The sequence below is a fragment of the Zophobas morio genome, unplaced genomic scaffold (assembly GCF_036711695.1).
Source record: "Zophobas morio isolate AGI-343-1 ecotype UQ-CSIRO unplaced genomic scaffold, CSIRO_AGI_Zmor_V1 ptg000026l, whole genome shotgun sequence".
Lineage (NCBI taxonomy): Eukaryota > Metazoa > Arthropoda > Insecta > Coleoptera > Tenebrionidae > Zophobas > Zophobas morio.
This window is the reverse complement of record NW_026972131.1, coordinates 8,092,619-8,120,591: the sequence shown is the minus strand read 5'-3', so window position 1 is coordinate 8,120,591 and position 27,973 is coordinate 8,092,619. Positions and strand designations below refer to the sequence as shown.

General features: G+C 35.4%; 1 protein-coding gene across 1 annotated transcript in view; it reads right to left on the bottom strand.

The window, feature by feature from the left end:
* The window catches only part of LOC135136558 (adipokinetic hormone/corazonin-related peptide receptor variant I-like), a 161,473-nt gene that overhangs the window by 39,004 nt on the left and 94,496 nt on the right, over positions 1-27,973 (bottom strand). The gene's annotated exons all lie outside the window — the stretch shown is intronic.

Here is a 27,973-nt window from a genome sequence, read left to right as displayed (position 1 = left end):
AATGATGAAAATGTTGAGCGAAAATCAAAGAATAATGGAAGAAAGTAGAAAAGAAGATCGAAGAATAATGGAAGAAAATAGAAAAGAAGATCGCAGAATAATGGAAGAAAATCAAAGAATAATGGAAGAAAATTTAAAAGCTATGCAAACTACACTTTTGAACAGCCGAAGCGAAATCCTCCAAGTCGTGCGAAATGAAGTGGACGAGGTGAGAAATGAAATGGAAAACAAGATCAAGGAGCTCGAAGAAAGGTTGCAAACACCACGACCTACAATTGCGACCCCTGCAGAATTCAGTCCGGTGAGAGTTCAACCCCCTATTTTCGATGGGCAGACGTCGTGGACTACTTATAAGAAGCAATTTGAAGCTGCGGCCTTGTCGAATAGCTGGAATGACCAACAGAAAGCGACCGTTTTGGTAGTAGCACTACGAGGTGCGGCCCTGGAGATTCTACAGACATTATCAGAAGAGAACCAGAAGGACTATACCGCTTTGACGACCGCCCTCGAACTCAGATTTGGAGATGAACACCTCCGGCAAGTTTTCGTAGCGCAGCTTAAATCTAGGATTCAGAAGAGTAGTGAATCTCTTCAGGAGTTTGCGGCTGATGTTAAACGTTTGGTACACCTCGCCTATCCTGAAGCTCCGCAAGACTTCCAAGACAGACTGGCAGCAGAAACCTTCGTAAACGGCGTAAGAGATAGTGAGGTAAGAAGAGTCCTGCAAATCTCCGGGTTCAAGAAACCATCCGAGGCGCTGATTCGAGCGTTAGAAGTGGACGCCGCATACAACAGCTCACCTCGTTCCAACGTTAAGATACGAGGCATTGGGGTTGAGGGCGAAGTAAACCCTATTCAAGAGAGTCTCGACAAAATGAGCGAGAACTTTGAGAAATTCGCCCGCGAAATAATTGCCGAAATCAAGACGGGCAGTTCTAGACAACATGGAGGGCGCCTAGAATGTTACAGGTGTGGGCGTCAAGGGCATGTTAGGAGGGATTGCCGTGTTAGATCGCCAGGGCCGATGAGGAGATCGCAGCCGCGACCTCGTCTACATCAGGAGCAGGAAAACTAAAGGCAGTCGGTACCTCGGGGCGCGTACTGGCTGCTAAAAGAGAAGCCCCAACAACTGTAATGGTTAGAAGTATCGCGGGGAGCGTCGACAGTCCGACAATCAGCGGAAAAATCAATGGACGGGAATCGAAGATCATCATCGACACAGGAGCCGAAGTGTCCCTTGCACGCAGATCCAGGTTACAAAATTGCCAAATTAATTCAGTATATACCGCCACGAATGTAAAGACGGTGACAGGAGAAACAACACCGGTTCTGGGTACAGCGGTGGTGAATGTAGAGCTCGGTCGACTCCGAATAAGGCATGAAGTTCTGGTGGCGGAAATCGCTGACGATTTCATTCTGGGTATGGACCTAATCAGCCGGTATGGTTTAATGATCGACCCAGAACAGAAAATTCTGCGTTTCGGAGCCGAAGAATTTGTGTTGGGACGTCCGAATGTGGAAGCTGCAACGGTCAGACTAGTGGTCTGTCAGACAACGAAGGTAGATGGTAATGCAGAAGTCATCGTCCCCGCCAGAGTAGAGACAAACCCCGGATACAGTTTGGGGATGGTGCAGCCGGCAAGTGACTCGACCCACAAGCTCCTGATCGCGAGCACCCTAGTCAAAACCGACCGTGACATACCCATACGTGTGGCAAACGTGTTTCCCAATGCAGTCAATATTAGAAAAGGGGAGATTATTGGAATGTGTGAGCCAGTCGCCCGAGTGTTGAACTGCGAGGAAGAAGACGTTGAGAATGAGTCTAAGGACGGGGATACCAAAGGCTTGGAGGTCAACTGGGACCAGCTGTCTGCTCGTGAGAGAAAACTGGCCAAAGGACTCATTCGTAGGCACCGTAATGTCTTCGCCTCAGAGGAGGAACCATTCGGGAAGACCAACATCGTAGAACACCGAATAAACACTGGTGACACGCAACCGATCCGTCAGGCTCCTCGAAGACTACCCCTAGCCAAACAAGAAGAAGCTACAAGACTCGTGGACAACATGTTGAGAGATGGGGTAATCGAAGAATCCAACAGCGCGTGGTCATCTCCAGTAGTCTTGGTTACCAAGAAGGACGGGACTACCCGATTTTGCGTCGATTACAGGAAACTGAACGACGTCACGAAGAAAGACAGTTACCCCCTTCCTCGAATAGACGATACCTTGACGACCTTATCCGGCTCGGCGTGGTTTTCGACCTTGGACTTGAAGAGTGGCTACTGGCAAGTAGGCTTGCACCCGGACGACAAAGAAAAGACTGCGTTCTCCACCGGAAGTGGCCTCTATCACTTCACCGTTATGCCCTTCGGATTATGTAATGCGCCAGCAACATTCGAGCGGCTGATGGAGATGGTGCTGGAAGGATTGACATGGAAGACCTGTCTGGTATACCTCGACGACGTCATGATTATGGGCAAAACGTTTGACGACCATCTGAAGAATCTCGAGGAGGTGCTAGAACGAATGGAAAACGCTCGTTTGAAACTAAATCCCAAGAAATGCTCACTCTTCCAGAAACGAGTCGAGTTCCTGGGCCATATCGTGTCGGAGAAAGGAATAGAAACCAACCCGACGAAAGTTCTTGCTATCCGGGATTGGCCCATACCAAGAGACAAGCATGAACTACGAAGCTTTTTGGGACTCTGCACATATTACCGACGATTTGTAGAAGGGTATGCCGACATCGCAGCACCGTTACACCAACTGACGGAGCAGAAGGCGACTTTCAAGTGGAGCAGTACATGTGAGATGGCCTTTAAGAGACTGAAGACGGTTTTGTGCACCAGCCCCATTTTGGCTTACCCCAGGGACAAAGGAATGTTCGTCCTCGATACCGATGCGAGTAACTCGGGAATTGGGGCCGTATTGTCGCAGATACAAGATGGGGAGGAAAGGGTTATCGAATATTTTAGCAAATTACATTCCAAACCAGAGAGAAATTACTGTGCCACAAGGAAGGAACTGCTAGCCATTGTCAAAGCCGTCAACCACTTCCACAAGTATCTATACGGACAGGAGTTTCTGATCAGGACCGACCACGCTGCCCTCTCGTGGCTACTGCGTATAAAGAATCCCGAGGGCCAAGTAGCGCGTTGGCTGGAAAGACTACAGCAGTACCAATTTAGGATCAAACACCGAGCGGGTCGACTTCACAACAACGCTGACGCTTTGTCAAGACGTCCGTGCGGAGAGTGCAAGCACTGCGACAGAATCGACGCCGAAGAAGGGAACCTGCCCGTTCGTCGAACGCTTTTTGAGCAAGATGAAGAATGGACAACGGCGCGCCTAAAGCGTGAACAAGAAGCAGACGACATAATCGGGCCAATATTAAAGTGGAAGGAGGAAGGAGTCGAACGACCCGGCTGGGCAGAATTGTCCGACCAATCTCCCAGTTTGAAGGCGTTATGGGCCCAATGGGATTCCTTGGTCATGGAAAATGGGCTCTTGAAGCGGAAGTGGGAGAGTCCTGATGGGCGTACCTCTAAGACAATGCTGGTACTCCCCAAGGTAAAGGTTTCCAAGGTCTTAGAGGAAGTTCATGCCGGAACATCTGGAGCCCACTTCGGAGTGAACAAGACTTTGTCGAAAATCCGGGAGAGGTTTTATTGGGTAGGTCATCGTGACGATGTCGAAAGTTGGTGTCGCAAGTGTACGACGTGTGCGGCCAGCCAAGGTCCTCATACCAGGGCGAGGGGAAAGATGAAGAAATATAATGTTGGGGCACCTTTCGAAAGAATCGCCATCGATGTGGCCGGTCCGTTCCCTGTAACAAACGACGGCAACAAGTTTATCCTGGTGGCTAGCGACTACTTCAGCAAGTGGCCAGATGCCTATGCCATTCCAAATCAGGAAGCCGTCACGGTCGCGAAAGTACTGGTTGACAATTGGATCAGTAGGTTTGGCGTCCCCTTGGAACTTCACTCAGACCAGGGACGCAATTTCGAATCCAACGTCTTCCAAAGAGTGATGCAGCTACTGGGAATACGTAAGACAAGGACAACGCCACTACACCCACAGTCCGACGGCATGGTGGAAAGGTTCAATCGGACTATGGAGCAACATCTTTCGAAAGTGGTAGAAGAGCACCAAAGGGATTGGGACCAGCACCTTCCACTATTCCTGCTGGCCTACCGCGCAGCTATCCACGACACCACGGGCCAAACACCTGCTCACGTTGTATTTGGGAAGGAACTGCGGCTGCCCTGTGACCTAGTCTTTGGATTGCCATCCGAAGAACCAATGGAAGTACGTGACTACGTGGACGAACTGAAAGAGAAGTTGGTCAACGTGCATGAACTAGTGAGGGGCCGGATCAAGATTGCCAGTGACCGAATGAAGACCCGTTATGATGTGAAGGCCAACTGTGGCGGATTCCAGGAAGATGACTTAGTGTGGCTGTATAACCCCCGACGGAAGAAGGGACGTTGCCCAAAACTGGCTCCTGACTGGGAAGGTCCATACACTATCGTCACTAGAATAAATGACGTAGTTTATCGGATCCAACGTGGACCCAAGACGAAGATGAAGATCGTTCATCTCGATCGACTAAAACGGTACGAAGGAAACAACGAAGACGCTTCCGATCGGGACGATCGGATTTGAAGAGGGGGGCAGTGTTACGAAATACACCCTTACGCCGCCCCAGTACGACGCCTATGGCGGTCGAGAGCCTTCTGGACGTACGCACGGCGCTGATGGGTGAATCATCGCTGTTGACGGCCGAGAGGCGGGCGCATAAAGACAGGTCTGGAGCGTCTCGAAGCGGCGTCCAGGGGAGTCTCGAAGCGGAGTCGCGATGGATGTTCGTGAAGGATCTCGATCAGAGACTATGGGTTTAAATAGAGGCGACCGTAGGTAATGGATTCATTCATCCAGTGAAGACAGTCGAGAGCGCCGGAATAATTTCTGTACATATTCGTTGCAATAGATAGTGTTGTAATTCGAGCTAAAGAAATAAATATTTGAGTTTCACCAACGCCCGATTTATTATTCGTCCGTCAATCGTAACATTATGTTCACATAATCCGAACTTTTTACACAGAGTAGGAATTGCCGGTTTCGTAGTTCTGTTTATCTACGCAATATTTAGTTGAATATTTCTGCTGATGCTTTTTTCACGCCGGCTCCAGAGAGAGCTTAAATAACACGATTTTTCAAGTTTTTTTTTCAATCCGCCATAGTTAAGTGTAATGCGATGATCTTTGCGTTTTATATCCACCCCTTTTTTGTGTCTTACAGTTGGCCACCTGAAGATTAATTGCTCCGACGAGAGGTTCAATTACATTGGCAGTTTGTCGCCTTACTCGCAAAAGTCATGCAGCCATACGTTGGCCAAACTTTTTAGAAATTAATTTTCTAAATTGGCGTTTTAGAAATTTTTATAAATACATGAATGAAATTAGATGTATTTCTTAAGATCGTTTCAACAATTTCAGTGAAGTTCTTTTCTCGAAAAAACAGTAAAAATTACTTTTATTAATATGCTAATATTAATGCAATCATGTAGGATACTGTCTTCTATTCAGAACTAAGATTTAAGCTACTGATTAAAATAATTGTATAACTTAAAAAACATATTCGCTAGAAGGCGAATATTAAATTTTATCGATCTCACAATACCGTATCCACTTTTTCGTTATACCATAAAAAATAAATTGACAACTGAAAGCTTAAGCGACTTTCGACCGATAAGCCGAACTGACTTCATCCACGCGTGTATTAAAAGGATCTGAATGTCCTAAAACCACTCTCCCAAATTTTCCTTTTTTATTTCTTATTCACTTTTAAACGTACGTTTTTAGCTCACAAGCAAACCGTTTCAGGAGTGAAACTCAGTCCCTCGGCTTGAAAAATTCTAAGTAAATTAAACTGAAAAAAAGCAACGTACTTATAGTGACATAAATCAGATGCTGAAAAAACGGACGCCTTAGGTGAGACATGTTGTGGCAGTTTAATCGGAGTATTTCGAAAGTTCAACATCAATGTTTGTTAGTGCTACTGCTTGTGTTGCTTTGCAAGCTTCAAGCCTCCATCAGTTCGCAATAAATTTATCGCTGACAGTGGAATAAATTTTAGTTATCCCACTACCTAGTTAGGCACCTCACTCAAATAAATGGGATAAGTTAGTTTAACATTTAAAAATATTTCTCCGTTAATTAAATTAGTGAAAACCTGATGAGCACACTTTAAGAATGCATTTATACTTCGTATCGCATTGTAATAACTGTTACTAAAATCGGTTTCATAATTTGCCACCACTAAAATCTTCTGAATAAATTCAAATAATATCTCAAAGGAGAGGAGACTAAAATTATATTAATTAAGCTAGAATGGAGCAAAATGTTCTGAATATTATTTTGTGTAAGTACCTGTTGTTATACTTTTTATTTTAGTATTATTAAATATAGGAGAGCACAACTTTACTGTATTCTCAAATTTTCTAGAAAATCTGGAGTCTATAGAGTAAAAAATCTAGACGGATTCATAAACCCTAAGTACAGGAGTACGTGATTTAATAAAATTTAAATATTTATTTAAAAAAAATTGATCAAATTAAAATCAAATTGATGCTACGGACGATTAGCCAAACTTTGGTTAGCGTTTAACCAGCTACACGATATTCCTAAAATACCTACACATGAAATTTGCCAACAATTGTTCCGGTAGTTTCGGAAATTATCTGTCTAATAAAAACTGACACCGACAGATGACAGACAGACATAGAGATGACAGACAGACGGAAACGAGACATTTTTATTACAGAGCCTGACGATTTTTAAATACGGTTAACTGCAATTTTGGTGCACGAGAAACGATCTAATTTACTAGTAATATAAGTCATAAAATATTTATTATTTTTCTGTTCTAATAAGTTAGAAAAATTAATTTTGTTTACTGAACTTTCTTTTTATACCTAGCGTGCCGCATTTTATTCTACGATTCTGCTTACACGTCAACGTGAAATATTTCGCAAAATTCCTTTGTTTTACTAGACGTTCATAAAACTGTCTCGCCATCTACACATCGGTATTGTAGACGCTGAAAAGTGAATTGTTTTAAGGATAGCGAGATATTTGCTTAAATGCTTATTTTATAAAAAGTTTATTACGTTTAGTGTATTCTATTATCGTTACAAATTTGCAATTGTGTGGATAATTAATAAAACTGAAACATGTACTAATGAAACCCACGTGATTTGTACCCTTGAATTTAGTAAAAGCATCTTATTAATTAAAGCATATTACACCATATGGAAATAATAATTTCAGTAGATTTGCGAAGATTCAATTTGTTGTGAGAGTGTATTGTAAGATCACTTTTAGCATTAGGGTCCTTGAAAACTTGTAAGCCATGTCGCGTGCCTACAGAATTTCCTGTATTGCCAACCAGACGGTCTTTGGCGGTCATACCTGTATAATTTATGGTTTTAGAATTTTGCGGGTTGGATTCTTTGACTTAGTATACCTATTAATATTTCATGATTGTTTCAAATTCGTGCTGTCTATGAAAATCTGACCGTTTGGTTGGCAGTATTGCGATTTGTCATAATAAATTTATTGTAGGTTATATGTTATAATTGATGACCAAGCATCACTACCAGGAGTAAGCTACCGAAATTAGGTCTCTACGGCATTCTTCGTAGGTTAAAATGATTTCGTTTTTTAATAATCAAAGAAAAGGGAACAGATTTTCACAAAAATGTCGCGTGTATACAAAGCTGAACTCGGCAGCACTATTAAATTAAAACAAAAACAAACCAATTAATTTTTGCGTTTTTACTAACGTAATTCTTTTAAACAAAAACAGTGATTTAATTAATTTTTCACACACAGGCGTTGCTTAAAATTATATAATTTGCATAATTTTTAACAAAGGGAAGCTGTATTAAAATTCGTTTTTGGTACGATATTTTTTTTTGTTATCAGCTTAATTTTTACCTATTAATTACACCTGTATTACATTTCATAAAGATTCGTTAAAAAATATCTGAGTTATTTCGCCGGAAGTGTTACGTGGGACACCCGGTATATCTTCAATTTTATCAAAGGCTAAAATTTAGCATCTTTGGCATAAGAATTATGTTTCTGACATAGAAAAAATTATAAGTTTTTCAAAAATAAACGTTTCCATGAATAGTGGAACAAAAATTAATGCCAGTGCAGACTCCACGTTGAAAACAAAACTTAATTAAATTTACAAGTGTAGTCAATTTCAATGTCAAAAAAATCTGGGTGTTCCATTAAAAAGAAAAGTAGGCGCTCTTGTGTGTCAAGCCGAAAGCGATAAAAAAGAAAAAATATTATAATCAAGTCGCCATGTTTAATTATACATCCACAGAAAATTTCCAAAAAAAAGTTCTACAAATAACAAGTCATTCAATCGTTCCGGGACTTTATTTTATGCCTAGAAACATATCTAGAATCTAGCATTTAAACAATCTGATAAGTAGTAAATGCTTCTTCAGAATGTATTTGTAATACCCGTGGGCTCTAACTTTTAGTTAATTACAAAAACGAATAATTTTCCATTATCACTCTCTGCCTTTGGAGCACCCTCATATGTATTTATTTATGTGCCAATATTAATGTGCGTGAAATATGTTGTGTGTTCAAAAATGCCCAACTTCTATAAATAATACGTGGGTGGTAGCCATCAATTACCAGGATTCATATTCCCAAAACGAACACCCTTAATATTTTGCACCTGAGACTTAAGATCAATATTTGCCGTAATGAAACTGTTAAAAATGTATAAGAAGACGTTACATTTTGTCTTACATGAACATTATGCTACTCAATAGGCTTAAAAATATTGTCATTCTGTTCTCTGACATTTTACAGCAAACCTTTCTGTTAAAAGGCAATCAATAGATTGTGAATTTATGTATGTATTTTATAAAATCTGATCAATTCATTATTATACATACGAGTACATATGTTTGTAGGTCTGTGTAAAAACACCTACCCGTGTTTTTTCTATTTTTATTCCCGGACCTAATAGGACCCATCTGACGAATAGCCACTTTCATGTTTCAAGTTTCATGACCCCCAGAGTTATGAATGAATATCGTGTAGATGGTAAAACGCTAACCAAAATTTATTCGATCATCCCCTCCAATAATATGACGACGTTACCTCAAAATTTTACAAAGTAAATGTTATTTAAATTTTAGAAAATAATATATTCCTCCTACAAATGTCGTTTACGAATTCTTAAAAAAAAATCTAATACCGAATGCTTTAAAATCTTGTACACAAAAGTGAATTTAATGAATGGAAAGAAAAACGAAGGGTAATGACAATAAATGAGGAACTTCTGCTATCGTATTTCTTATATGTGGTTGAAGTACTCGATGCTGAAGGCCGTTGTAAAGGTCCATAAAAACATAGACATTGGAAAATACAGTAAGCTCACTGCCTATCTGAAGAGTGAGTCGAGAGGGTACAAGCCGAAGAAAGCTGCGGTATTGAAAAGAACAAAGTCATGGCCTTCCTTGACTACAATATTATAAGGACCCTGTAGATATACCTTATTTTAATACCTGCAATAATATTTCTTTAAACGTCTACCTAGTTAGTTAAAGAAACGAGTGTTTGGATGAGAAGACAAGGCACAATTAAACAGGTCAAATGATTTTTTAACGTTGTGCTAGTCTTCTCATCTAAACACTAGTTTGTCCACCCCCAACACGCATGATAAGTCCTTCGAATATTGTTGTAGATTTATTTTAAACTTGATAACATTTGAGAAGTTCGGGCTACTCTAGTGACAAATAGAAGACGAGATTGTTCAGAGGATGTGATCACTTTAAAAATTGTGCGAAGAATCTGTATTTCAAGAGCGAGGGAAGTTCTGTCTAAATAACTTTAACCCCATTTGCATCATCACGTTTTATGCCAATATAAGAGCACTGAAATGTGGAAACAGTAAAAATATCATACATGGATAAAATTTTTGATCTTTGTGTTATTTACACCACTATATATCATACTTCTACCTATACTTTAACAGTCCACAGATTTTTTTGAGCCAAATTATATATCGCAAAATTAAATTTTATTATTTTTCTACAAAGTTGCATTTATTTGGAATTCAGATGCGAGAAAAGTTGTATCTAATAACTTTAAACCAATTTTTTCGGTATAGAAACACCTATGCAAAATACTACTATTTACATCGGGGCATAGTAATAACAAATCAGAAAACAACAGAGAGAATCATTAGCAATTTCCCGTTTCATGCTGACGGTGGTTTAATTATTGCGAAACCTTGTTTGCTATTACTGCAAAATTTCGCTATGAATCGCTACCGCATCGCACAAATATACCTATGTTTAAATATATCTAGGGATAATCCATATTCAGTTTTTCTGCTTCACTTGATTCTACCCGTAACAACATTTAAATGAATAAACTTAATGTCTACCAGTAAATTTAAGAATGTTTATTGTTATTTCGTAATACTTTTGTTGCACCTTTATAAGAAATTAATGTACCCATGTTAGAAAAAATCAATGCACCTTGAATCCGAAACCTCTGCGGTAAATCTTTGCCGACAAGCCACACTTAAAAATTTTCAATCCCATTACGAAGAATTATGGTTCTGGACTCTCCAGCAAAGGGTATTAAAGGCTTAATTTTTACGAACAATGTATTCTCAGTCCTAAAGATTATGTCTTATTGTTAGACGCACACGCAAGGGCGTCTTTCTAAGACGTAACACTTGTTTGACTGTTCGACAACCATTTTAATTTTATGAAACAAATGCTACGTAATAAGATTATATTCAAGTTTGTGGCGCAAACATTTTGCAGATTACGAGGTTTTTCAAATGCGAAACGGTGGATGTTACTTTTGCTAGTCAGTTCAAACAATACAATGTTCACAAATAATAAGCAACAATGTTCAGAACAAACAGTGAGTTCATACGTTGTGCGTTTTTGTCTCCGCGATGTCGCCCACGATTTTTTAACGAAATTGTATCGACTTTTTGTAATATGAAATGGATTGTGTACACAGTACCTGGACATATGTGTATTCGTACAAAAACGTTATGTGTATACGCAAGGCAGTTGTCACAAAATACAAGAAAATCCTATACTTTTAATTTTGGACAAAATTTCACGATAATCGATAATGTGGTAGTTTCGGAGATTAACTGTCTAATAAAATTCGACGCAGACGGCGGACATACGGCAGACGGTAGATAGATAGACAGGCAGACAGGCAGACACACATAACCGAGAGCCTTATTCCTTCGTACTCCAGGGGTCATGAAATGTCTAGAAAACTTTTAAATAGCTACTCGTCGGATGGATCCTATTACAATAGTGGCTTAGCCTGTGCTCGGAAATGCTTTATTTGGTGAAGCACGAATATATTGAAGTGAGCCTATTTTCCTGAAATAATGTACACGTACAAAAGGGAAGCGCTGTCTAAATAACCTCAGACCAATTTTCACTTCCCGAGCATAAGCTAGGCATGTATTTTAATAGGCTCCAGGGCTAAGATTACTTTCATGTTTTCTCGACGTTTGATGATACCTAGACTACGAAAAATAGATCACCCGTTTCCGTCTGTCTGTCTGTGTCGAATTTTATTAGACAAAAAATCTCCGAAAATACTGGACTGTTTATTAGATGTTCCTAATAAACCGCTAAACAAAATTGAGTTGATCATCAACGGTTTGTTGACGTTCGCTCAATTTTTTTTTAGTAAACGTCATTTAAATTTTATAAAATAGTATATTCCTACACTTGTGCATTATGAATCCGCCTTTGGTTTTGAATCATTACATTTTATACCAGGATAATACCACCGTCATATGAAGAACTGCGTAGTTCTGCAGTAAAAATGTTGAATTACTACGGCGAAGGTTTTTTAATGATTAAATCAAGAAGGAGTTACTCCATTGTCCCGAAAATTTGTGATTACAAACATAACCTTGTTTCTTACTAGTTTGAAATGTTATAAGTGCTGCGCTAACTTTCCAATTTTACTGTGCTAAAATCTTTGTTATTATTTATGAAATTTATACCAAATTGGAGAACTCCTTGTATACTTGCACTTTTTGAAATCTATTGGCCTACTTTTATAATACGTAAGTAGCTTTATACGTTCCTAACTTTCTATATTCGTGTAATCAATAGATAAATGCTATCAATTTGCTCTTTTTGCGAGGCTGATAAGATTTATTCGTTGAGGTGAACAACTGCGGTTTTTTTTTCTGGCTCCTCTGTGTTATCTTAATCTACCTTCCGTGGCCTTTTCGTATTGTCAAAAGTTAGTCACCTTGATCGGCCCCAAGGTTGTGAAAATTGTGTCCCGGTGATCAATCCTATTGTATAAAATATTTAACAAATAACATCATTCTCGTTAATAATATTTGATTCACAATGAGTAAGTGCGGTAACTGCAGTTATAATATAAAAGCAAGTACTCCAAATTTAAAATGTGACGCATGTCAAACTTCTCTACACCCTCACTGTGTTTCTGATGGGCGAACTGAGCAAGAACTTATGATTACTCGTTCCAAGTCCAAATCGATTAAGGTTGTGTGTAATTCGTGTGAACATAACATGTCATCTTTTCGAGATCTTAAATCACCGCTAAGTGATCTTCGTTCCGAATTTACTGCATCAATTGATAATCTCAAACGAAATTTGCAAGATCAAATCGACAGCGTAAAATCTACTCTAATTCTTCAAACACAACAACAACAATCAGGCTAAAAATCTAAACTCGTCTGACCAGCATAAAGATGTTCGTATATCCTTTGATAGAACTCCAAAACAGTTAGTACTGTATAGACAACTGAAACAGCAGTTAGAAGACAGAATAAAGAAGGGGGATCTAAAGATCAGGTATTACAAAGGTACACCACGCATAGTACATTTAAACTAACTAAATCACCTGATTACAAAGAGTTTTTTACACTACATTATCAAAATGTATGCGGTCTACGCTCAAAATCCATCACATTGTACAATAATGTTTCTGGTTGTAATTTCGATTTTATTGCGTTGTCTGAAACATGGCTCTCTCAAGAGATCTCTTCCAACGGGATTATACCTCAAGACTACCTAGTTTTCAGAAAAGATAGAGATTATAATTTAGTAGGAGGTTCAAGGGGTGGTAGTGTTTTGTTTACCCTGAAAAATTCTTACATTTGTGTAGACACTGATTTATCTTCAATTACTTCTGCTGTTCCCAAGATAGACTGCATCGGCGTAAAAATTTCTTCAGTGTCCAGGAAACATCTTCTTCTATTTATCGTCTATAGTCCTCCTTGTTGAGGGCATTTATTTCAACCAATTGATCATGATTGGTAACTTTAATGTTCCTTCCTTTGTGTTAAACACTAATGAGAGATTCTCAGTACTATTAAATAACTTTGCTAGTCTTCTTAATTTATTCCAATACAATACTATTCGTAATATCTTAAATCGAAGTCTTGATCTAATTTTTTCCAATTTATCTCCTGTTGTCGATAAGACAATCAATCCTTTAATTAAAGAAGATGATTACCATTTTGCGTTAGAAATTCAATGTCAGCATCATGTTAAACCTATTAGTAATTTTCAAATGAGTTCAAATTCAAAACAGTATAATTTTAGAAAAGCTAACTTCATTGAATTGTATAACTCAATTCTAACTACTGACTGGTCAAATCTTCAAAGCATCAAAAATATTAACGATGCATGTTCAGTATTTTATGATTTATTGTATAAATCTTTTGATTCCTTCGTACCTATGTTTAAATTTAATAATACTAGAAATCGCAGGTTCCCACCTTAGTTTACCCAGGATCTTATTAATTGTATTGGTCAGAAAAACTACTATCATAAGAAGTACAAATACAATAAATCTCAATATTATCTTGATAAATCTAAATATTTCAGGTCTCTATGCAAAGTTCTAACAATCACAGCTTACAAAAACTATGTGCATAATATTCAAAATGAAATCTCTTCTGATCCGAAGAAATTTTGGTCGTAAGGGAGTTCGAGAATTCCAGGTCTTATGTTTTATCAAAACTTTGAATTATCTACCCCAGTTGACATCGTCAACGGCTTTGGCACATTTTTCAATAGCGTTTTTACTGTCTCTAATCCAAATTTAAATTTTAGTTTCACTGGTCCTGATTTACCTAGTCTAACTGTTGCAGTCCCACTAATTTCAGAAGATGAAATTCTTCAGGTATTAAAAACGTTTAAGGTATCGTTCACTTCTGGTGTTGATAATGTACCTAGCTTTTTATTAAAAGATTGTGCATACATCTTAGTTAAACCGCTTTATTATATTTTCAATTTAATATTAACTTCATTAGTGTTCCCAGATATATGGAAAAAGGCTTCTGTTGCGCCAATTTTTAAAAAAGGTGATCCGACGCGCGTAGAAAATTACAGACCCATATGTATACTTTGCAATTTTGCGAAAGCTTTTGAGACCATATTATGCAAAAGAATGTATTCCAATATAAAAAGCTTTTTATCACCTTTTCAGCACAGCTTTATTGACAAAGGATCTACTGTTACTAACCTAGCTACCTTCAGTCAATTTGTTTCTGAGGCAATCGATCATAATCACCAAGTAGATGTTATCTACACTGATAATAATAATAATACACAATACACAAAAAAAAAAACATACAAGTTATTAGTAAGTAGACGTTCATGCTAATTGTGGTGTATAATTGTAACATAGATTTTTACACGTACAACAAAAAAAACGAAAGTTTTCAACAAATACGTCCAAGTGCGCAGCATTAACGTTATATAACCTAGTCATATTTAGTATAGGGGAATGCAAGTGTTGATTGGTACGTGATACCTGATTAGAAAATACAAGTGGTTGACGATTATTAAGTCTAGGTACACAAAAGTTAATCTGAGAAAGAAGGTTACTGTCCTGAATAATGCCATGTAATAATTTATATAAAAAGGTTAAAGAGAAGTACTTCCGTCGATCTACAAGGGGTATTAAATCGAATTCAGCTAGCAGTAGTTTCTGTGGGTAATTACGGACTGGATATATCCCATGTTTCCTAAAGTATACGTACTTACAAAATCTTCTTTGGATATTTTCTAATGCGGAAATATGTATATTATAATATGGATCCCATACTAACGTACAGTACTCCAAAATAGAGCGAACATAAGCGAAGTACAATAAAAACATGCAATCCGTATTTTTGAAATCTTTTGTAGTGCGTATGACAAAACCTAACATCTTCAGAGCTTTACAGTTAATATTATTAATGTGAGGTACGAACGACAGTCTAGAGTCCATAATGATACCTAAATCTCTAAATTCAGTACATCTCTTAATCTCTACTCCTCCAATATTATAATTATATTCTATAACATTAGTTTTCCTGTTATATGACACAATACAGCACTTGTTAATATTTATGTCTAACTTGTGTATTTGACACCAACGAATTATTGCATCAAGAACTTTCTGCAACTTTTCACAATCCTGGAGATTATCAATTATTTTTGCTAATTTAATGTCATCTGCATACAAAAAAATACGACAATCAAAGTTTAGACATTTTACCACATCATTAATATAAATAATGAATAATAAAGGTCCTAAATTGGATCCTTGACAAACACGAGAATGGCATTCATACACTGGTGACCTATAACCTGAATATTCAACATATTGCTTTTGGCCACTTAATATCGATTTAAAAAGATTAACTAAACTATCGCATAATCCGAAATTATGTAACTTTTTCAATAGAATTGGGTGGTTTACAACATCAAAAGCTTTGGATAGGTCCATGTATACTGTATCTACCTGTTGTGTGCAGTTTAAAGAATCTGAGACAAATTGTGTAAAATTGCATAAATTCGTACATGTTGATTTACCTCGTACAAAACCGTGTTGGTGATCGGTTAACTGCTGTAATATATGGCTATAAACGTTATCAAACAATATGATTTGAAATAACTTTGCAAAGTTTGGAATAATTGCAACAGGTCTGTAGTTTGTTATCTCAAATTTAGAGCCGGATTTGAAGATAGGACATACCCTTGCAATCTTCCAACTTTCTGGGAAGACCTCCGTTTTTAAAATTAAGTTATAAAGATGTTGGAGGGGCGTGATAAGACAAGATATACAATCACGATTAAAAAAAGCCGGAATAGAATCAGCACCCATTTTGCTTTGATTTTCCGCACACATTTAGAAATATCCTTTTCATTTATAACAAAATTGTGTAAAACAGGTACATTTAAATTATTATCACAGATGTTATCACAGTCACATTTCGTATCACATTTCTTATTATCACACTGATTTGAACTTACAGATTACACTGATCTTTGCAAGGCTTTTGATCAGATAGATCACTACATCTTATTAAATAAACTCCGGTGTTTTGGTTTTACTGAACCCTTACTAAGGCTTATGAAATCTTACCTTCAGGGCAGAGAATTATTTGTTAAACATGGCAATTTTGTCTCGAATTCTTTTTCACCTGGCTCTGGTGTACCACAAGGTTCCAACTTAGAACCATTATTGTTCATAATTTTTATCAATGATGTAATTGATGTAATACTTAGCTACAAGCTACTCTTCGCTGATAACCTGAAACTTTTTCTTGAAATAAAATCACTAAGAGACTGTGAACTGTTGCAAGAGGACTTAAATAGACTAATTTCTTGGAGCAAAAATAACCGATTATATTTAAATAAAGCAAAATATTTTATTGCTTCTTTATCTAAGAAAGAACACATTCTTAATTTCAATTATTGTATTGAAGGTGGATCTTTAAGTCGTCTGGAAATCTTCAAAGATCTAGGTGTCACTTTCGATCGAAATTTTCTGTTTACCAACCATATTTATTAATGTATTTCTCAAGCTTATAAAATGTACGGGTTTATTTTTCGAAATTGTCGTGAATTCTCTAATTAGATCTACTTGATATATGATACCTATCCACCATAAGGTTGTAATCATCGAACGTTATTACGTAGATTTAGTTGCTGTTCACTAAGCACCAGACATACAATTATAATCATTAAGTTCTTGTATAACTTACTTAATTATAATTGCGAATGTGCATATCTGGTAGGCAAAATATATTTTTTATTACCTAGACTAAATATTAGACATTCAGTTACGTTCTATTCTCCTTTTTGTAGTTCTAATCCTTTAAAGAGATTACCAATACTACTTATGTGTAACTATTTCAATACCATTGGTGAACACTGTGATATTTATTTTGATTCTTTTAAACACATACGTAGCATCTTAATTAGTCATTTAGATAATTTAGGTTAGGAATTATATTTCTTGAATAAATAAATAAATAAATAAATGTATTATATTTGAATGTCTATGTTTAAATAATAAGATAAGAATTATAATAATTTAGAATGCTTTACTCATTTGTAGCTAAAATGAGTATTTTGTTGCTTCCTAGGTTTTGAGACGACAAAATCATTCAAATCAAACAGCTTTCTTAAGCGCTTATTAGTCGTCACATCCTTACAATGGGTTAACGTAAAGTAATGATGTACTGAAAATAATGTATTTTCCCGTTGGTTATCCGTTTTATAGACATATATTTCATATTGCCCGTTCTTGGGCTCAAAAACGTATTGATCAATGAGATTAATGACTCTGACATAGTATTTCCACTTATACTACTAGACGCTCAAATAGAGGGTTATTCAGCTAAGATGACCCATTTATGTTTTTAAAATAGCCAACCCAAAATACCGATTCCACCTGAATTTGGATTACAAAAAATGTTTCAAAATTAAATTGTATCAAAGTTTGCTAAATGTATAGAAACGTCAGTGTTGACGTTGGTCAGTGTCAGAAAAACACCTATGCATTCAATAACGAGAATACCGACATGATCCTTAGTTATGGACACGTTATGGTGAATGACACAAAAAGGCTAGGCGTACAGCACAATTGTATGCCCGAAGATACCCTGACCGTGTGGCCCCAACACCCAAAATTTTCAAGAGGGTAGAAAATTCGTTGCGTAAGAAAGTGGCCTGCTAACAAGAGGAAACGGAACCAGACTGCGACTAGCTTGGAAAATGAAGTATAACTTCTTGCACAAGTTAATAAGAAACCTCATATGGGAGTTATGGGACAAATTGCTATTGCTAGACAAATAAATAAATTTCATCCTAACCGCTCTAATCATCTGCACCTGGAGCGCATGCACTTCGACCCACAAACCAACCACAAAGATTGGATTTTTATAAATTTATAAGAAACCAAATGCAAATTAATCCCAATTTTATTGAGTGTGTTTTGATCAGTGATAAAGACAAAGTCAGCAATTTATTACAGTTGCATGACTGTCTTAAATTTATTGAATGTGTTTCGTTCACCTACCAGGCAATAAAAAAACATAATTTGCCCTCAAAAATCTCTTTTAGACTCGGCAAACATGTCGGTTTTGTCGTTATTATCGTAAGAATGCATAGGCATTTTTCTGACACTGACGTTTCTATACACTTATATAAGCAAACTTTGATACAATTCAGTTTTGAAACATTTTTTGTAATCCAGGCTCAAGTGGAATCGGTATTATGGATTGCCTAGTTTAAAAACACAAATGGGTCATCTTAGCTGAATAACCCTGTATATGCATTGAAAAATCACTTCCTAAGCAAAAATGGGTGATTATTATTATTATTATGTTTGTGTAGAAAACTCTCATCGCAGATTTTCTTTTCTTAAATTATGAAACGTTAAAAGCTTTGAAATAAACTTCCTACGCAAGAAAACAAGCGGAATTAATTTCGTTCGTACAGTAACGGTTGTATATTTGACTCCATATACATAATTAATTAATGTGAAAATATATTGAGCGCCAAAAAACCGGTCACCCTGAAATATTTGACAAAATCGCTTTAAAAATTATTCATTTATGTAGTGATTGTTATTTGATTTAGGGAACCATTCAGTGTAGACATAGACTATACACATTAGCTATAAAAAGAGACGAATAAATTAAATCACTAATTAAAATATAATTTGGTTTTACGAAATATTTTAGGATGGCCGTTTTTTTGCAGGTCAGTGTATTTAGATTGAAGAAATTGCATGTTTAATTAAATTGTCTACAAATTTTGTTTTGCACGTTCGTCTAATATTAACAATGCTTGATTACAGAAAGGTTATGATTTAAAAGCGCAGTCATATTTTACAGCTTCGGTCAATGTGAAAATATTCAATATACATTATGTTTAATTACATATTGGTCGATAAATTAAGAGCAGTAAAAAAATAGGGACGGACAATAAAAAAATATCTTTAAATGAGGAGCTCAATAAGAACTCGAAAGTATAAAAACCAAGGTAGACAGTAAAGTGGATAAATGGGTAGTTACGCGTCAGCAATTATTAAATCAGAATCAGTCTGCTAGAAATATTGTATTAAGTAGTCCTCATACATATAATTTGTATTTAATTTAAGTTAATGAATTAGTAAAATGAAAACCAACAACAGAAACTAAGAAAAAAAAGTTGAATTGTGCGGTACTCACGAGAATTGATGTGAGAGAAAAGCGCTGCAGAGCAGAAATTGAGGAGTTGTTTTTTTGAAAATTTTAGAATTTATTTAATTTTGAATCGAATAAATTCCAATTTTGTGTTTCATAATTTGATTGAAATATCTAGTCGTATGTATTTTAATACTATATTGTCGATTTTGAGTGAAATAAAGAAAACATTTTGCTACGAAAATAATTATTTATTATTGTTTTTACATTTTAAATATACCTATTTTAATTTTACTGCCACAATTAATTTAATTACCGGAAAAAACTGTTTAGTTCTGTCTGCATAAATTATTACTTGTCCAATGTAACCACCCAGATAGTTAAATAATTAGTTTCCTTACAGATAAATGAACTATGGATATTTGGACGACATTCTCGTTTACTAATTACCCGTAAATGTACTTTTAAATCCAACGAAATTTATGTCTTACTTTCTCGAATTTACACGACTAACTATTACAGCGATTATGTACAAAATAATTCCGGCGCAGTTGCTTCAAGTCAGTTGAGTCAAGAGAATCGAGTCAAACTCAATTCTCTTGACTCAACTGGCTGAATGATAATCGTTCCCGACGGTGGCCTTTATTTAAAGCTATATGTTCCTCTCGATGGCTCGAGAACGCCGCTTCGAGGGTTTTCTGGGTTGTTCATCGCAACTTCCGCTTCCAGGCTTTTCGTCAGCGAACACCGTACATACCAAAATAAACACATACATACTAGAAGACCCGTAGGTGTCGTACTGGGGCTACGTATGGGTTTCTTTCGTAACAGTATGTTAGTTGATACAAGAGATTTTTTTAAATTTCAGCAAGGTATTATAAAATGCATACACAGGCAAATAATGCCCCCACTTCTTACCATTTCAGGGGCGGAAACGTATACTACGTATACATCTTGCCAAAGTTTAAAAAGTTCTACTATAATCTGTAACATTTTAATGGCGTTTTATAAAGATTTTAAATACGTAAGCCAAAAGCAGATTATGAAACATATTTTCAATACAATATTCATTTATAGTGTATTAATGTACAGTCAATATAGATTAATTTATCAGTATATACTGGTAACAGCAAATGTAAATTGCATCAGACCGAAAAAATATTTTAATCTCTACATATAAACTGCGACGGATCTTTTGCTGGATCCGAGAAAGGTATATGTAAACTACTGCGGTATGCAGCTACGCAGTTACTGGACTTGATGAGTTAAGTACTAAAGTTTAAAGATTCATACAGGATTTGTCACTTTTCTAAAATTATTACGTTGCACATGAAGTTAGTACTAATACTGAATTCTGTTTCTTGGATATTTATAATCTATATTATCTATACATATAAAAGGCAATGTCCCCATTGACTGACCTATCAACGCCCAAACTGCTAATGATAGAAACTTGAAATTTGGAGAGAATGTTCATTTTATATTGGAAGCATCGTGTAAGAAGGGATTTGTCGAAATTCATCCTCTTCAAAAGGGGTGATAAAATTTGTATAGAAAATGGATGTGTATGGCAAAACATATGTTTATGGTAATAATGTTTACTTAAAACCTGATATTAATGCTCCTCAACACAAATAATGAAACACGTATGTATTTTCCAAGACTTAACCCCAAAGGGGGTGAAAAGTGGTGGCGCAGTTTGTATGGGAAAAATATTTCTATTGTAAATTTTTACGTGGAACTTGGTATTAATATTCTTCAATACAAATAATGAAATACGTATTTCACATTTTTCAAGATTCCAGCCCTAAGAAGATGAAAGGGGGTGACAAAATTTGTATGAAGAAAAATATTTTTATGGCGATTTTTGCTTGAAACTTTGTATTAATGCTCTTCAACACATTTTTACTTGAAACTTTACACAACGAATCGTGTACGCGAGCGAAAAGCTAGGAAGATATATATTTTAGTGGTCGACCTATTCGAACTGCGGTGCATTTCTAATCCGCGATCGAACTGCGGTGCAAAATTTTTGACTGGTACCTTATTTTCTCTTATACCTGTTTATATTGGACCTTTTATTACCATTAAGCGTAAAGCTGTAGAAGAACTTTGCTATAAATCTTCAAAGTTGATACATATGAAAATTCAAAGTCAAAATGGAACTGTAAATACATTTGCTGCAAAGGATTGTCAATACATTCGAAATAACATGAACTATTCACCCAAAATTGTCAAATTCGATCCAAAATTGCCTACAAATATCAGAGAAACCCAGAAGTTACTAACATCTATTGAAAGTAAAACGTCCAGAGGTGAAAATTTTTTGACAGTTAACGACATCGAAATTCAAATCGTAATATTTTCGTGTGCTATATTTTCTGTTTCTTTTATAGGTGGAGAAAAATTCAAAATCAACCTGAAACACCTGAAATTGGAATCTGGCTTCGTTACACTTCCGGATTAATGTTCTTGCCGCCTGACGAAGTTGGTGATTGTTTTGTCGAAGATTTAATGCCAAATAAGCCCGAAGACGACAGAGTTCGCATGAGCCCAAAAGACAGCGTCTCCTTTAAGAACAACTAACACATGCGAGTCTTTCCGTTCTAGATTTAATTAGTTATTGTTCTACCGCACATCCTAATATTCTCGTATATATACATTTTTATAAATTCATTAAACTTTTATAGACTGACACATAGGGTATATTAGAATTATTAATTCAGAAAATTGTAATATTACATCGTAATAAGAAAAACGGTGACTGGCAGATACTTTTATTTTACAAATAAATTCATCTGTTTCATGTATAAATGTGTACAAAACAACTGATTATTATTCTGACGGTAAATTTATCTAGCGAATAAAACTTTTATAATACTGTCAATTTAAGCAGAGATTCTAATCTCTGTCCGGAATTCAGAAAGAGATTAGTACACCCAGATAAGCTCAAATTTCTTGACCGGAATTCGTGTGGTGGATTATTGGATCTCGGGCTGCTGACCGGAGTTCAGGTGCACCGGATTTTATCTGCCACAATTTACATGGTATAAAAATTTACTCCGCCGTTTACATGTCTGAACCAACAATTTTATATGGTTAACAATTTTTTGAATATCAACATAAACTAGTCTTAGATATTTAAAAATTTTAAATACATTGACAAAAAACCGGTTAAAATAGGATTTAATTTGAAATCCTGGTAATTGTAACTGAATTAGAAAAAACGTTTAACTACTAAAAATTATCTTTCAATAAACAATTACGCAATTGATTAAAGTGTTTCACAGATATAGGGATAATGTGTTTAAATCCACATACAGTAATATTGTCGGTGGTTAGGTATACTATTCTTCCTGAGTTAATAAATCCTCTCAGTTGAGTTTTAATTCCACAATGTACAAATAAATGAAATATTTGTTTATCTCGTACTGGCTTTTAAGGAAAGCAGGTATATATTTGGTGTATAAATACGGAGTGTCCCAAGAGTCCGGCTGTGGAAGATTATAAGTAGATTCCCTGTGAGTTACTGAAAAAATGCTTTGACATGCTCTTATAGAACACATTTAGGACTACATCTTAAATTACACAGTGTCTAATATGAATAACTCATACACCCAGCACTCGTTAGACAATTGAAATTTTTTTAGATTAAAGAATTTTCTCACTTATAAGAAAATATATTATTACATAGAGTTTTATTTTACAATGAAAAATTAAACAAGTCAAAAAAAATGTAGAAAGTGAGCTCTATCTTGTCATAAATTGAACCTAACAATTTTGTAGAGATATTGCGAGCTATCATTTATAGACCCTTTCAGTGGCGTAACTACCGGTGTTCCTTGTGTTCGACGGAACACGGGCCCGCTGGTTCAAGGGGCCCGGTCCGGTCACACGAACATTTTTTTTTTATTAAATTTTTTTTTATTATTGCCCAAATTACATCCCGAAATAAAAAATTCGAAAATGTGGGGTAATCCCAGGATCGATCGTTCATTGCTTTTTACGAATTTTTTGCTGCAAAGGGCTGGACTCAATGAACTCGGGTTTTAGCGACCGGCACCGGCGGTCGAAAATGCAGCAGCATCTGTTTCTAATAAACCTGTGCCGCAATCCCATTGTGGCAAATCTAACATCCCATGTAGTAAATTACCAATCTTTATCCGACAAAAGTATGACTAATTTATGATACAAGACAACAAAATACTTAAATTTTGTCCTCAGATCTACAGTGAAACTCCACGCTGTAATAAGACGTGAAAAAAATTCAGTTTCAGTTGTGTTCACGGTTGTGTTTCATGAAAACTTTCGTATTTTCAAAACTATTTTAATTTTGTGGTGCTTTTTGGAATAATAAAATATTTCTGATGTATGTTACAACTAATTTTTTAAGTAGAAAAAAAACAGGACTGGGAAATTATTAGAGAATGACCTACCTGCACTAGTTTCATTGAAATTATCACAGCATGTTTCACTTTTCTTACAATATCTTCAGCGGAAAGATCTTTTTCGAAATTAAAAATGACTAAACATTTTTTAAGAAACACAATGGGCCAATGCAGAATATCTTCACTGAATCTCTCAATTGGAAATCAAATTGCTAGAAGTTTAGATGTGTCAAATTTTGTATCAATTTGTGCCCATTGGAAAGCAAGAAGAAAACAATTTTGAGATTAAAAAAATGGGCATTTTTATCTATACTTCTATACTTCTATACTTACTTATATTATAAAGCTGAAGAGTCTGTTTGGTTGAACGCGCTAATCTCAGAAACTACTGTTCGAATTCAAAAACTCTTTTTGTGTTGGATAGTCCATTTATCGAAGAAGGTTATAGACTATATATCACGCTACGATCAATAGGAGCGGAGCAGCAATGAAAAATATCCGAAAAACAGGAAAATGATTCCTCCTTTGACAGCTTACGTTGCTTACGCTGCTTAAACGGTTAAAGTTACATAAAAACCATGTATGATGGAATTGTTCCGTTCTAAAAGTTCTAAAAAAAAGTCCGCGACAGCATATGTCTACCTTTTAAGGTCGACTCGGTATAACCTTTTTTATGGTAATGAAATTTGTTCTAAAATAATCTAAGATAAAATTCTTGTGTCACAATGTTTGTAACCAAACTCGTCCGAAACGGCTTGACCGATTTTTATGAAATTTTTTGTATATATTCGGTAGGTCTAGTAAACTATTTTTTATACCCCTAACTGATAAGGGTGGCCCACCAAATTTTTTTTTTTTATTTTTTAGACAACATTTTTTATTTTTATTTTTTTAAGATTTGGCATCAATAAATACATATAACCCTAAATTTTCACCCTCCTACCACCAACCCCCATTTTTTAATAACGATATGAGTATCTTTGCTTTCATCCACAGATGCGCAATAGGGTTGCAAAATGGCTATTGAATATAATCATTGTCGTACGATAAATTTTTATGTATAATTTATAATTTAATTGAATTATATTTATATGTATTTATTTTAATTTAATTTTTGATTTAACTACCAAAATTTTCACTAGAAATGCCAAAACAACGTTTGCCGGGTCGCCTAGTTTCTAATATGTGTAATTGTATATATTTTAATTTTATGTATTCAGGTAATTATTGTATTTTGTTTTTTTAATTAAGTGTTTCAGGTAGAATTATTTTAATAAAACGTAAGCCCTAATTGCAATGTACTCATACTTTACTCATTATACTCGTATTTTTAAATATTTTTATTTCGCTGTTCATTAGGGGCCCCATAGTCTTGTAGAACACAGAAAAGACAGAACTCCTGATTGAATGACTCATCAACGTAGTTACCGTTCCTCGATATCTCATTAATTATCATTAGAAATAGAAGAAAAAATCAAAGGGCAAAACTGAACGTTTTTTAGGGACTATATTTTCAAATTATTTTTAACTATACACAATGTTTTGTTTTTAAAGCGTAACATACAACTTTGTTTTTTTTAAAGACATATCCTATATATTTTTACATATTTTCAGTAGCCTCTTGTCTGGCTTTAAAACTGCCGTTTATTACTTCTTTTATGTTTTCTCGAATTTTCATGATCCTTAAAGTACGAAAAGGTAGGTCTCCCGTTTCCGTCTGTCTGTCTGTCTGTCTGTCTGTCTGTCCGTCTGTTTGCCGTCCCGGATTTTTATTACACAGATATTCTTCGAAAATACTACGCCGATTGTTGTAAAATTTTGTATTTATATTAGGAATATCATGTTGATGGTAAAACGCTATAACTAAAATTTGCCTAATCGTCCCCACCAATAATGTGATGACGTCACTTCAAAATTGCACATAGTAACTGGGTTTTAAATCGTATAAAATAACATAGTCCTACACATGTAGTTTATGACTCCAAATTGAGTTTTTACCAGAAACGTCCAGATTTTTGACAAAAATCAAAATTTTGAAACAACATCTTGGATTTTAATTTGGAATCTGCACAACCGAATGCTTTGAAATCTTGCAGATGGTTTACAGTTCTGATAATCATGATGAATTTTTAATCAAAATATATCTACTTATCCCCTCCAAAAAATTGATGACGTCAGTTCAAAAGTTTGCCGAATAAATCCTATCTAAAATGTACAAAATATGATCAGTCTGTACTTGTGATTTATCATTCCATTCATATTTTTTGGATTTGCATATACAGGATGACTCAAAAAAATTAATGAATGCGTGAATTTATTTTATTGATTTAATCAGGAACTACAAAACCGAATGCCTTGAAATCTTGGAGATGTTTTAAAGTTATCATAAGCATTGTAAATTTTTGTTCAAAATGTATTTGTTCATCCCACCTAAAAATTGATAACGTCACCTCAAAATGTTGCTGAATAAATTCTATTTTAAATGTGCAAAGTATGATGAGTCTATACTTGTGATTTGTGACTGCCTTAATATTTTTTTGATTTGTTTATACAGGGTGTCTCAAAAAATTAATGACTGAGTCAATTTATTTAATTTTTCAAAGAAGTGGGACTTGTGGCACTGTACTGGTGGGGAAAGTCCTGTCTAAATAACTTTCAACCATTTTTTTTTACCATCTGTGTTACAATATTTTGAACACAGAAATGAAATTTTTGCATACAGAGTGTTTATAAAAACATCTTTAAATATTCGAGTTTTCAAATGTTGTTATTGCAGTTTTTTCAAATACAACACCTTATAATTTGATACCGCGTCTTATTCTATTTTTTGTTTTTTTCCGTTTTTGCTTGCGAAGTATTTTCTATCTTTAAAGTTGATAGTTGCTGCCATTTTTTTACTTTGTTAAGAAACATATCGACATATTAGAAGAATGAGAAAAAAAATTGAATAAGTTAGAAACACGAAATTTGGACACTACCTAGATTTGTTCTATAGCCTAGATGAGCAGTAAGAAAACGTGTTTGTACTATGATATTTATATGTCTAAACTGTCAAAAATACAGGAGCAAAACCACGTGTGGGTGCTAGTATATTTATGTAGATCCTTCATCATGAATGTTTACTTCCCGAGTATAAGGAAAGAAAATAGTGTATTTGAGTTCATCGGGCGACTGGCTACTTTCATGTTTTCTCAATGTTTCATGACCTATAGACTAACACAAAATACGTTCCCATTTCCGTCTGTCTGTCTGTCTGTGTCGATTTATATTAGACAGATAATCTCCGAAACTACCCGACCGATTGTTGGCAAATTTCATACATATGTTAGAAATATCGCGTTTATGGTAAAACGCTAACCGACATTTGGTTAATCATCCCCACCAACAACAGAATGACATCTTCAAAATTTATATAGATAATCTTTTTAAATTTTATAAAACAAGTTGTTGCTGCACCTGCGGTTTATAAATCCGTGTTGAGTTTTTACGCTCGGGAAAATAGAGTGATCCGTTCTTGATTTGGTAAATAAAATAAACTACCTCATTAATGTATAGAGTCACAGTATTTTGCATGTTTTAGACACGAATTTTTCAGCAAAATTTTTTGACAAAGATAAACGAATAAATTTGGCTTAACTATTTACCACGCTTACCGTAACCTTAAAATATTTGCAATATTTCAGAGCATTCGGATTTATGGAAAATTAAATTGCAAAATCTTTTTCAATTTTGATTTTCCTTCTAACGTCTAGGTAAAGAACTCAACACGTTATTTTATAAAATTTAAATAACATTTGCCATTTTAAATTTTTGTGGAACAATGAGATGGTCAAAAAAATTTGGGTTAGGGCTTTACCACCTACACGATATTCCTAACATTCGTACAAAGTTTCAAAAACATCCGTCTAGTAGTTTCGGGGAGTACTTGTCTAAGACCCGGCGGAAAAGTTGCAAAAACATTGGAACTAATTATTTCAGCGGTTTTTTAACTAACCGAGCCGTTACTAATTCATATGCGTTGTATTAAACTTTTTTTGTGG